This window comes from Olea europaea, chromosome 7 (assembly GCF_002742605.1).
Source record: "Olea europaea var. sylvestris chromosome 7, O_europaea_v1, whole genome shotgun sequence".
Classification (NCBI taxonomy): Eukaryota; Viridiplantae; Streptophyta; class Magnoliopsida; order Lamiales; family Oleaceae; genus Olea; species Olea europaea.
Genome location: NC_036243.1, coordinates 17,900,218 through 17,910,199, shown reverse-complemented (window position 1 = coordinate 17,910,199; position 9,982 = coordinate 17,900,218). Strand labels below are relative to the sequence as shown.

General features: G+C 32.7%; 1 pseudogene; it reads right to left on the bottom strand.

Annotated features, from left to right (window-relative positions):
- LOC111397998 overlaps nt 1-6,911 on the bottom strand; it is a 10,532-nt pseudogene extending 3,621 nt beyond the window's left edge.
- Between the last annotated feature and the right edge of the window lie 3,071 nt (nt 6,912-9,982).

Genomic DNA, 9,982 nt, shown 5'->3' with positions numbered 1-9,982 from the left:
GATTTTATTTAAATTATTCACCCAAAAATATAATTTAAATTAGAGTTGGACTCTAATTTGATATTTAATTAAAATTTGATTTTAATTAATTATTCACCGGATTATATTTTTGAAATTAGAATTAGATTCTAATATGACATTTAATTAAAATTTGATTTTAATTTAACTGTGTTGCCCTAAATTTTATTTTAGTTTAGAGGTAGACTCTAATTTATGTTTAATTAAAGTTTGATTTTAATTAAACATGTTCGCCCTAAGATCTTAGAATTAGAGTTGGACTCTAATTTTGTTATTTAATTAAAATTTTATTTTAATTAAATTCATCCGCCTTAAATTTTGAAATTAGAGTTTGACTCTAATTTGATGTTTAATTAAAATTTAATTTTAATTAAATTATCCAGCTCTATAATTGTTGAATTAGAGTTGGACTCTAATATGGTATTTAATTAAAATTTGATTCTAATTAAATATGCCCGTTAATTAAATAATTGATTAATATGATTAATTAATTGTTTAATTGTTCCGATCCATTTGTCTAAAAGAGTTTAGACAATCTTAATTGCTAGAAGTTTGAAACTTATTTGCATATAATATTAGATATTATATAGGTATACATTTATATGATGAATGTATTATTAGTGGACGATTATGGACTCGACCATATGGATGTGTTGAATGGTTAATTTTTATTCTTGTTGTTTTCTGGGCCTGTGATTATTGTTATTATTTTGGGCCTGTGAGCTCTTGATCATTTTGGATCTACGAGTCCATTATTGTTATTATTATTTCTATGGGCCTGCGAGTCCAATTTCATTTAGGTTTGCGTGACAACTAGTATAGAATACATGTTACAACTGAACTAATTGAAGAGACAAGAAGAGGAGGAGACCATGGAGATGATGCATTGATACTGTTCAATGCTGTACCCCCTAGGAATTGACCAACTAGTCTTCCTTATGGCTCGGGAAGATTAGATAGTAAAAGTTCATCATCGTCCACACTATTATATATTATATATATTTATTTGCATGGTAAATGTATAATAATATATATATTATTGTCATGATGAGACATTTCAATGTAAAATCCCTCCATAAAATATTAAGTCACATTTATAATCGCCTTCCATCATTATAGTGAAAAATCGGAGTCCCAAATCATCTCAACTTGTTGAGTATACTCAAGGTTGGTCCATTAGGGATATGTTTGACACTACGAAATATTTGATATTTCTGAATGACGTGTTTGATTTAACTAAAATTTATCTTTTGTTGAGTACACTCAAGGAGATAAATTTTAGAGGCATGTTAAGCTAACACATAGGATGTGTGAAAACAAAGAGTTGTCAGTTTAATGATTTGGGAGTTGTATGGAGATACAATTGATAATAGTATCTACCCAAATGTTATATTAAGGTTTGTTGAGTACATTCAAGGTCTTAATTTAATAGATGAGATCCCAGCCCACTGGGAATCAAGTATGAAATCCATAAATTTATGTAAAAGAGTCATAAATTTTATTTAAACAGTGGGAGCATAATTAATTTAATAAAAGTCCATGTTAAATTAATTGATGCATTTTGTATATTATTCCCTTTCTTTTCGTCATTTATATTTATTGAATAGTGAGTAACCAAGTGTATCTGATAGGCATATTGGATGCCAACAACCAAATTAAATTTTTTTGATTGGCACTGCAATTTGAAAATTGTTCTCAGACATGAGAAAGTTGATTGTCCTTAAGTAGCCATTTTTCAGTAACACCTGATAATGACTCAACTAAGGAAAATGTGGCTACTATAATAATCACAGTGATGAGATAGTATTGCACGCATGTGATGCTTGCAACTATGTCACTGAGTTACAAAAGCGACTTGAAAGTATAGATGTTAACACATAATTCTTCATTACAAAGAGTTATATGATAATAATCGTGTGTGAAAGGATATGAAACTTCCAAACAATTATACCGGTGCAAAATGACAGAGTAATCTACAATCGATACTTAGACACTGAAGATGATTGACGTTGAGAAATGTCTCAATTGAGTTCAATCATAAACCATGAACTAAGTAGTGACTTGGTTCTGCAATCTCTGTTAGAGAAAGCTATTCATAACTAATTATGAATTTAACGTGAATAAGCTTGAATGCACAATTATTGAGTTGCTTAACATGCTTAAGACCGTCAAGCCCAATATCGAAGTTAGTAGTGGGCAAGCCATTGATTCCTCTAAAGATATTAAGAGGAAGTCTAGAGGGGCTTTGTGAAAGCGTCCAATATGGTTAAGACCGTCAAAGCGAAGGACAATACCAAATCTAATGACCCTTGGTTTCATTATAGAATGAAAGGCCATTCGAAGGAATATTGCATGACTTACGTCTGCTTCACGATTTTTTTAGGTATTTGATACCAGATGTAAATCCTATATTTATACAAATATGGAGAAACTAAAAAGAAGTAGACCACTGCGAAAGGGAGAAGTTGACATACACGATGGAGATGCGCAAAGGTTACTGCATTGCCCATATGAATATACTTCTTACCATTGCCTTTTGGTTTAGTATTGGAATTAAAGAAACGTCGCTTTATACCAACCATAGCTGGAACATTAAAATGAATGTCATGTTCCGACATGAATTATTTTAATGTTAAGGACAATAGTTGTTCTTATTTATTTTGATAAAGATCCTAATGGCTATGGTAAATTACAAAACGACGTTTATATTCTTTAATACTAAGGATTCTATAATGAGTATAGAAATTATAAGGCATAAATGCGATAATCTAATTATTACCTAAATCTGGCATGACGGACTTTGTCATATAGATGAAAGGCAATTCCAAAGTTACATAGAGATGTATACTTGGGATTAATTGATTTTGACAAGTACAAATTATGCATGTCTGTCACAATGACCAAATCTTCTTTTACTTGAAAAGAAGAAAAGTCAGCATAATTACTGATCTAATGCATAGTGATGCATATGGACTCGTATCAATTAATGTCAGGTAATGTTTCTTGCATTTCATCAATGATCATGTATACTTGATGAAAACTTAAACATGAAATTCTTGAAAAGTTCAAGGGATTCAAACTAAAAGTAGAGAAACAAATAGGTAAAGATACCCTCACATTCAGATTCGATCAAGTGAGAGTATGTTAATGATAAAATCTAGATTATCTAAGAGAGAATGAGATTCTCTTGTGGTGGACTTCTCCACATACACTGCAGTATAATGGTGTATCTAAAAGGAGGAATCGTTAACTATTAGATATAATGCGATTAATAACAAGTCATACAAATTTTTCAAAATTATTTTAGGGTCATGCATGGATTGCAGTGTGCAACACAATAAATCATTTCCCATCTAAAATGGTTAACAGAACTCCATACGAGTTATGGAAAGGCAAAAGTCCCAATTTATCTAATATGAAAGTTTGGGGCCATGACGCTTATTTGAGTGCCTTGAATCGGATAAGTTTGACACTAAATCTGATAAATACGTATTTGTGGGGATATTCAAAGGAGACATTTGAATTTAAATTCTATTATCATGAAGAAAGTCTTCGTCTCATGACATATCGTCTTCTTAAAGAAAATATTTACTCTAGGAGAGGAAAGTGAGAGTAAAATAGAACTTGAAAGAGTTCAAGAGTCCACAGATATAGTTAACCAAGTAGATAAATTTGAGTTTGATCCCATATCTGATATGAGACATACTCTTGATCAGGAAGTAAAGACTCCTGAGGACATATCAGTTCTATGTGAATCTAGTAGGATCATTTGACCTTTAAGAAGGTGTAAATCCATGATTACTAATTGGGTATTACTGATCGAGAATAATTAACCTACTAGTTGCACCAAAATAAAGTCAAGTGTTGACTTAAAAGAGACAACAAGAGGCCATGATACTCGAGATGAACTCGGCGTATGTGAACAAGGTTTGGACTTTGGTCGAACCTCCTGTTGGAATAAAACCCATAAGGTTTTGTAAATAGTTTACAAGGGAAGGGTCGATGTGGATGTGAATATCCATATATACAAAGCAAGGCTAGAAGCAAAGGTCAAGTGTTGACCTTGGTAAAACCTTTCTCCTGTGGCCTTGCTGAAGTCCATTCGGATTTTATTTGCAACAGTTGCATATTGTAACTAAAGGTTATGATAAGTCTCTATGGAGCTGAAATCTTTGATTTGATGGAAAAGTCAAAGTGTTTGATTTTATCAAATTTGAAGACGAATTGTGTGTTTACAAGAAGATAGTGGGAGTATTGTCGTATTCCTAATATCATAGAAAACGACATCCCTATATTTCAATCGTTGAAATAATGGTTGTTAAAGGATTTATTCATGAATGATATGGGAGAAACAACTTGATCTATAGAGATAGATCTAGAAGGTTGCTTAATTTGTCCCCATCTATATAAAATATTGAGAAGATTTTATATGGAGAAATTGGTTTACTCTTAAACGGTGAGTTGGAAAGGTTCCAAACGTAAAGCAACCATTGATTCAATAGTAGAAACCTAATACATGATTACTTTAAAAGTAGCAAAGAGTTGTAATCTGGATCATGATGTTCATAAATAAACTTGGAGTAGTTCCTGATATTGTTGATCACGTGCCGCTGTATTGTGATAACAATAGAGCTATTGCGAAAGTGGAGGAACTAAGGTCTTATCAATGATCCAAACATGTATTAAAACGGTATAATCTCATCAGAGATATAATGCAAAGAAATGACGTAAAGAGAAGAACAAATTCCCACATTTAACAACATTATAGATCCACTGACAAAGAGTTGTCGTAGCATAAACATGATCGTCTTGTAGACTTATGATATTGGATACATAAGTGACTGGATCTAGTGCAAGTGGGAGTTTGTAAGTATTATGCCCTAGGTCCAATCAATTTTGGACATAAATACTTTTGATATATAATTAATGCAATTTAATGACAGATCTATTATTTAATTAATAGACAATTAAATAAATAATAGAGTCCGTAGATTCAAATATTTGTAATTTGTTAATCACAAGGAGTTGTGATTGTGAGATACAAATTACATCTGATTGAATCTTAAATTGTCCGTGATCGTAAGTAATAACGAGATATGGATATCGTTATTACGGATAGACCATCACGTGTGGTATTTCTTACTTGTGAAGTAAGTATTTGATCTTACAAGTTAAAGTGTGGTGACACTTAAATGAACACGTGGATGTTTTGTTATAGAACAAAATATTGGAGACCCGTCGAGAGATTCCACATGGATAATTATCTGAGTGTCAGTGGTTAATCTCTAACATTCGGTAGTGGAATTGGTCCTTTGACTTGAGGTCGTCATGGTACCTTATATGAGGACAGTCATGCTTTGACGATATTGGATGTTGCTTTGCAAAGGACCGCTAATTCGACATCGTTCGGGTATGTCAAAAACCATATGAAGGCTGTGAATGACCAATAGAGGATTCACCACTCTTAGATAGTAAGAGATTGTGATCTGCATTTCGTTCAATTAAGTCAAGAACGAAATCTTTGCCCAAGGTATACATATAAGTCGAAAAGGAGTTTTCGACTCATATTGGCTTAATAGTAGAATGAAAGATATGATCGATAATTAAGATTGACACACTTCCATATCTCATAGTTGATCAAGTCATATTGAAGAAGGGATTATAGTTTCATGATAAACGAACAGTTTTGATTTTGTCATACCACGTGACATTTTCCGTCACATGTATTGCTCTGATACATTGCTAGATGTCAATATGGGGCGGCGAGTGTGAATTTGTGATAAATTATAAGGATGTTTAATTTATCAACTTTGATTAGATCAAAATAATATTTCACGTCGTTAGGCATCGTGGTCGAAAATCTGATGGGTAGCACACAAAAGAGAATTGAAATATTGCAAATTATCAATTAATTAAGTCATCCAATCGTTGGATAAAATTAATTAATTGGATTGGTTATTTATAGCCCCGAATTAATTAATTGGATTAATTAATTCACGTACCGGATTTAATTAAATGGATTAATTAAATATTGGACCGGACCGGACCGAGCCCGTTTGGGTTTATATAAATACATAGTTAGGGTTTGAGATCCATATGGTTTTCATTATTTTTGCTAGCACAAGAGGAAAAACCCTGGTAGCTGCAATCTTGTTCTCTGTGTGGATCACCGTTGGAGGTTGGACAATTGGACAGCTGTGGGTGACGAATCAAGATTGCTGGAACGAAAAGAAAAGCAAAAGGTTTGCAGAATTCTTCAAAGGTACAATCTTTATCACGATTTCTATCTAAACACAAAGGGATCCTCAGTGGGAATCGAAATAATTTTAATTTTTCGTTGTGCATGTATAAGTGGATCCCAATACTAAAAACTCAGTTTTGACTCTACACCCTCAGCCGCACAATCACCTCCGCCATCTCGACCACATTTCCGTAAACCCCAACAAAACCACTTTTGTCTAAAGCAAACGAGGCAGCTGAACTGCAAATGCACTGCAATTGGGACCTACAAAGATCCTCAAATAAAGGGAGAGCATGTCAAATTCAATCCGCATGTAACAAGGAGAACTTAGGAATAACTATGCCAGCTCAGCTTGATATCTCTCTTCACCAAATTATAATGGTCTCTAGTTTCTTTCCCATAAATGAGCGGCAATTTCTTAGTCATGTCAAAAGGGTTTATGTCAAGCACGCAAGATCGAAAAGGCTTGATTTTGTAGTGTCCATAAACCATCAAAATTAGACAACTACTTCCAAGTCAAAGCCTACCTGCTTTATCAATTGCTAAAAGTGACACCACGTGTTTCGTCATTTGGAAGGAAAATGACCACATATGTTTTTAGCTTCCCTTTAATTCCAAGAGTATTTTCTAATTCCAAGAGTATTTTCTCCATCTTTAGATAAAAATGAAAATAAAAAAATTATCTTGCATAGCTCTCCACATGTGAGATTAATCATGTCATTTTAGCAGATTGGCCAGTTTGAATATGTACATTATTGAGATAGCAAAGCATTGCATCCTCATGCTAGTTAGTATACATGAAATTCATATATTGGTGGTCAAATCCTTTAGTAATTGATTCAATTTCTTGCACAGGTTCACGAAAAATATATTTCGATTTAAAACTCCACAAGTGTATAATTCGTTAACAAGTAATAAAGTAAAGTTTATTTGTATTCAAGTATCATCTCACAAAAATTGTACTAGTTTATATTCAAATTATCTTCACCTTAATCGAAACAATTGAAATTGATGATTTTTCTAAGATTAAATTGTAACCACTTAAATTATGGATGAATGCAGGACTTAATTTAACAAAAATATAAATACAAGGTTATAATTAAGTGCAAGTGTTATAAAAATATAATAATAAAGAAAACGTACTAGGATCCCGAATCCCCTTAACTTCAAACATTATAAATTTGAGAACATGATTCAATTATTAAGACCAATATTCCTAAGTTGTTAAAGATCGCGTAAAGCATAATGGTATATTTTTATCTCATGTCGAACTCTATGACAATTGACACAATGTCAAACTTATTTTCCATCTTTCGAGGGTAAAACAAGCCACAAACTCATAAAGCTATTGATCAAGTAATTGTAGCGAAAATTGAATCAATGCCAATTATTCAATAACTGAAAACGTGTTTTATCGTAAAAAATAAATAAAATTAAGATTTAAAAGTTCATGATACAAGTTTTATCGTAAATATTAGCACAATAACTTAGCCTAGCATAATGTCGAAATTAAATAAAGAAAGGATAAAAGGCATCACCAAAAAGTGATTAATGTATTCAATTTTCCAATTGCCCTTTTGTTTGCATGTGTATATATGTACTCCCTTCTGCTCCCCATGCAGTCGCCGGATCAGTCCCGCTACACGGCCAGAAAAAAATCCCGACCTTAATCAAAATTGCTACACACATGTCAAAAATGTCAAAAATTATCTTCAATCCGCTACACGGCAATTTCCCATGTCAAAAATTTAGTCCAAATGCTCCCCGATCCCCATACTATGCACATCAATTATTTAAAGAATAATTTTGTTTGTACCCGTTACTTGACACGGTACTTGATAGAAGAAGGTGAATTTATTGATTAAAAAAATCAGAATAATTCTTGTATAAGAAAGCTGGCTACCACTAAAGAATAAAAAAGTATTTATTTTGAATCCAAAGCAACTGGGCCTCCTTTACCCTACCCTATACGTCCAAAACAAACTGTGGTTTCTCTTACTTTCAAACAAGGCGCGAAATACGCCCCCTCTTCGACAAATTTCACCATTTGCAGTGCCAAATACTTTTAGATAGATATTGGAAGGAGTTAATCGAAACATGACAGACAAAGGTAATGAGTATTTTCTGATTTTCTTGAAAATGTAATGTTGGCTGAAATGGATGACTTTATTCTTGAGTTAATCACAAACTTGCATTAATAGTTGTTGAGAATGTACATGTATTGGGAAGAAATCATTGTTTCGGTTCAATGTTGGATGGCATTTTTTTTGGACAAAAATTTACAAATAAAGATAATGAGTATTTTTTGATATTGTCAAAAATGCAATGTGTTGGATGTTCTTGACCTTATTCTTTAGTGAATGAAAAACTTGTGTTAATAGTCATTGAAACTTTATGTTTGTTATGAAAAAATAATTTTTGGTTCAATGTTGGTTGACATTATCTTTTGAGAGAAAGTTACAGTTCGGTTCAATAATTTCATGACGAAATTTACATGTACTGTGGAAAAATCATTACTGCAACTGATTTTACGTTTACGTTATAGGGAAAGATGTGCTGGAGAATGTGGATGAAATTATTTTGGTAGAATCTAAGTATAAGAATGTCGTGGAGAAAGTGAACTTATTGGGTGATGAAATTGTAGCAAGAAATGGTATGCCTTTGCGAGTGCCCGAGGTCGATATGAAGTTCAATGATGAAAATAAATTGTTTGACTACTACAAAGAATTTGCGTACGTGAAGGTTTTCCAGTTAGGAAAAGAAATTCCAAAAAGGACGACGATGGTATTGTGAGATATGTCACATTGACATGTAATCGTGAAGGAAAAAGAAGTAATACTACAATTGGTTCTTTGAAATCGCAACAACCATTCAGATAGGTTGTAAAGCGAGGTTGACTGCATCTATGGATAGCCGCGAAATATGGAGAATAAATACAGTAAATCTCAAACATAATCATAGAACAAATAATTTTTGCATGGTGACAGCCAAAGTCTTGCATTCATACAACAAAGTTTTATACCTTCGTTCTGCAATCATGTTCACTTCCATGGTCTAGGTAAGTATATAGATAAACATTCTACCTACGAGAGTGCATCATTTATTTAATTTCTTCTTTGGGTACTACTGACCGGATTGCATAGATTTTCAGGAAATGTCATACTTGTACCCATGCTTACCAGACCGAGATGGAGGAAACTTACAATTTCTAGGGGGAGAGGCACTCTCTGGATAAGTTTTTCCATTCAAACCAGCTTAGAAACTAACGATGCCAAGAAGTTATACAAGTTGACATGCCAAGTTGTCCACGTAAAGCTGTTGCATTAAGTTGGTTTTCAACATATGCTATCTTCATACAAGTCTTTATGGAATGTTGTATGTCCTTCATGTTATATTATTGTGAGACAGACGCACTGTAATATTGTGGTTTATAAAGCTTTTTGATATTTTAATATTGTGTTCTAAGTAGTACTTCTCTTTTTAGCCTTATTTTACATATTGAGACACCAAATTCCGGCTAAATTGTTATAATTAGTAGGCAGATTCTGATCAGAGGGAGTAATTTGATGTTACTAATAAATTCAGCTGTCTGACTTCAGATTTATCTCCAAACCAGGCACTACAATGATTATTTCTCTTGCTAAATGGACAGAATGAATATTACAGCAACCGTATCTATTCATTTCTCTAGGTTTAGAGCTTGCAAATCTTAGTTGTTTGACG